The 3,779-nt window shown below is 31.4% G+C and overlaps 1 long non-coding RNA gene across 4 annotated transcripts; it reads right to left on the bottom strand.

Annotated features, from left to right (window-relative positions):
- Window positions 1-2,913, bottom strand: LOC148575307 (uncharacterized). Of its 4 annotated transcripts, none has more exons than XR_015904901.1 (3): window positions 669-2,913; window positions 406-496; window positions 1-188 (listed from the first exon to the last, which is right to left on the bottom strand). It is a non-coding gene; the product is annotated as an uncharacterized LOC148575307 (long non-coding RNA). The 4 variants fall into 4 exon arrangements; XR_015904899.1 differs by having other exon boundaries at window positions 406-722; window positions 842-2,913; XR_015904900.1 differs by having other exon boundaries at window positions 1-722; window positions 842-918; window positions 1,972-2,913.
- Window positions 2,914-3,779: the final 866 nt, after the last annotated feature.

Below are 3,779 nucleotides of genomic sequence, written 5' to 3'. Positions count from 1 at the left end.
CTATAAAATGAAATATTTCATTAAACTCAAAATACTGATACACAAATTTCTCTTGAAAAGTAATCAAACATGTTACAAATCTAAACAATAAAAAATACCCTAAACCTATAACTATATTACATCAAGTTAGGGTATAAACCAATCCCAATGACAAATTCTAAGAAGCATATTTTCAATTAATAACTCTCCTGCATTGACAATAACAATTAACAAAATAAATAAATGAATAAAAAAGAGAAATCAGGAAGTCATCATTGGCAATAGCAATTTTAATTAACCAAACTTAAATTAACAAAATTATCAACATATTTTCAATCAGTAAGTCTTCTGCAAATCTCACATCAATTGGTTAGCATAGCACATACTAAAATATAAGACAAATTATATGTCAATGTTATAATAAACCTGTTATAAGTCATTTCTTTTGTCCCTCTGAGATGCTCTTGAGCATTTCATCGCCCATCAATGTGTCTCCACATATGTCCAAACCTAATATCTTTGTGAAAAATATCTTAGCACTTAGGAGTTTGGAAGACTTATAAAAATGTCAATATAATGTAAGCTGTATTGAAACGGGATACTAGTAGCTAGAGCCTATTAATCTCTATTTTTACATTTTTATCAACTCAACAAATATTAAACTATTTCACAATTTACTTAATGAATACCTTTATGATGTACTCTACTACAAGATCTATTTCTTGTCCTCCGAAAACTATTGACTACAAAAGAAAATAGATTAGATTATTAGCTTGTGTAAGAAGCTTTTGTACTGGAGAAACAAAGGAGAAAATACTTTCTGAAAAAGAGAAGGAAAAAAAATAATTAATGAAGAGCATACATTCATGAAGATATCAAGATCCACATCTGATTTTATTCCAGCACTCTTTTCTCTCCTAGCAAGCTCTAGCAGTATATCTGTTAACGCTCAATACTTTAGTACTTAGAATCGTAAGTATTTTCTAATAAACCGAATACAAAAATCAACTACTCAACGTAACTTGTTTATCATAACACATTACCAATAAAATTGATGGCTGAAAATAATCTAGTAAGATGGCTAAATAGTTTTTGCTCATCAACTGATTCAAATATTGAAGAGACTGCAAACCTTTAATTGTAGTTGGAATGGTTCCACTTAAATCATTCTGGTACACACTTAGCGTGTACAGATTGGTTAAGTTTCTAATTTTCAAAGGGATTTCACCATCAATACTGTAAGCATCAGCATCAAATAGTTTCAAATTGAACATATTTCTAATTGACTTGGGAAGCTTTACATGGAATGGATTTTCTGATTTGTAAAGATCACACAAGGAAGAATGATATATTAATTCAAGAGTGGAAGAATGAGTGGTTAAATATTGTATCGTAAATCAAGCTGCCGAAGATTTCTTAAATTCCCAATAGTATTTGGGATAACTCCACTGAATTTATTTAACTTCAAGTCCATGTAATTAAGCTTTGTAGCATTGGATATGCTACTTTTAAGTTTGTTTCCATACAAGTTTAGCTATTCCATGTTTTTAAGGCTGATATGTGATGGAAGAGAACCTGAGAGAGAATTATTTGCCATTTCATTTCAAAACTCAGATTTTCAACAAGTAGTTTAGTGTTTCAAAATTCAACCCTTTTAGTACCTCTCAAAATCAAATCTCAAAGCAATCACCAATCAATTCCACCACCATTACAATATATTTACTAACCAGCTCAATAGTAATCAACCAATACAATCCATCAAATTCAGCATTCACAACAATTATTTGTCAAACAATTCACAATCCACATAATCAATCAAACACTAAATCAACAATTTCAAATCACAATCTCAACCATTCTAATCACAATTTCAGCCACAATTCAACATTCACATAATTAATCAATTACTCACAGCTATTAAATCTATTTGTAGTTATTCAATAAATCTTGTAAGCATTCTTAAATTAAAATTGTTTAAGTTAAACCCCCTACCTTGATGTTGCAATTAAAAGAAACCGGAGGCGAAATTACGGCGAGACAGCTGGCTAGACCACTACTAACCACTCAACAAGTTCAACCGAGATAGCAGTAGTCTTACGTTTTAACATAATCAAGACAGCAGCTGCATTAGCTCTCACAGCAGTAACCATGGTTGCAGCAAAATAGGGAATCCAGATTCGTAATAGCATCAATGCCAGTATTCCAGATGATTGCAGTAGAGAAACAGGTGAAGCAAAGGGGCTGAACTAAATTAGAGGTATATGCTACCATGAGTAAAACAGGAACATAGTAAAGAAACAAAGTTTAAAATAGAACAAGTGTGAAAAGGGTTACGGTTTCGAGAATGGGAATCGGAACGGCGATCGTGGTAGTGACAGAGGAGACAACCATGGCAGATCTTCCTTCGGCGGCGATGGCTAAGAAAACAGCCACCAATGTTCTTCTCCTCTTTCTGGTTGTTTGTATTTCCCCCTTTGCCTGCCCTAACTGACGGCGGCTTCCGACGGTGACTGCGGCAGACATGAACGACGCTAGTGGCAGCTGGCTTGACGGCGACGACTTCTCTCCTCTGTTCGTGCTTCCAGTGGTGGCGGCAAGGACGGGTTTGGCGTCAAAGACCCGACGAAGCCGGCAGCGATGGCTTCCCTCATGCCCACGAGCACGACGGCAGCGATTCGTGGTGAGGGCGACGGCAAAATGGCGACGCGACGAGGAAAGCTCCCTGCGTTCGACCTCTCTCTCTCCTCTTCGTCGACAACGCAACAGCCTTGGCAGCGCGGCGGTGGTGTGCGACGACGCGGCGAGCTGCTCCCTCCCCTCTTCTCTCTCAACCCGCACTCTCTTTTCTTTTCCCTTTCTTCTTGTTCTTCTTTCTGTTCTTTGTGTGTGTGGGTGAGTTGTGTGTGTGCCGTGGGTGAGGGTGAGTGTGAGAGAGATGAGTGTAGTGTTAGGGTTTAGGGTGGTGTGGGGGTAGTTTAGGTATTTTTATTAAAAGTAGGCTTAGTAGTGTAATTTTATGAAATAATTAAAAAGATAAAATAATAATTAAAAATTAAATTAAATATAAAATTTCTATCTTAAAAATACTTTTCAAATTCAATTTGTAATTTATTTTCACTCAAATGCTAATTTAAAAAAATATTAGATATAAGTAAATTAATTTTTCTTTATTTATAAAATAAGGTTAAAAATCTGAATATTTAAAATTAAGACATATAAAATATTTACTATTTTTTAATTATAAGAACTCTAAATAATAAATAAAAATTTATTCAACTTTTACATAAAAATCTTTAAAAATATAATCTTAAATAAATATAATACATCATAAATAATTTATTAATAATTTTTTTAAATCCGAGATTTTATACAATCATAATACAAATTTCTTAAATTAAATTGTATAATACTTCTATTATTGAATTTTAATTTCAAATAACCAATTATAAAATTTGCACAAGAATATTAATTAATTTAACTCCAAATATTAATAAAACTAATTTAATTACTCTTAATAGATTAGTTTATAAAATAAGAAGTTTAAATTAATAATAAGTTATAATTTTTTTATTATAAAAGTTACTTAAATTAAGTTATATAATTCTTTCTTATTTTTCAATTACTAAAATTACGCAAAATATTCAATTATAATAAAATTATTTGAGAATCTTAATTGATTTATAATAAAATTATCTTCGAATCTATTTAATTATTTTTAATAAAATAATTTCTAAAATTATAAAATTTAAATTTAATAAAATAAAATCACAATTTATTTATATTTAGATTTTCAAAAATGC

The sequence above is a fragment of the Arachis ipaensis genome, chromosome B2 (genome assembly GCF_059453495.1).
Source record: "Arachis ipaensis isolate K30076 ecotype BB chromosome B2, ASM5945349v1, whole genome shotgun sequence".
NCBI classification, from domain to species: domain Eukaryota; kingdom Viridiplantae; phylum Streptophyta; class Magnoliopsida; order Fabales; family Fabaceae; genus Arachis; species Arachis ipaensis.
The sequence above is the reverse complement of the archived record's forward strand: the minus strand, read 5'-3'. Positions and strand labels throughout refer to the sequence as shown.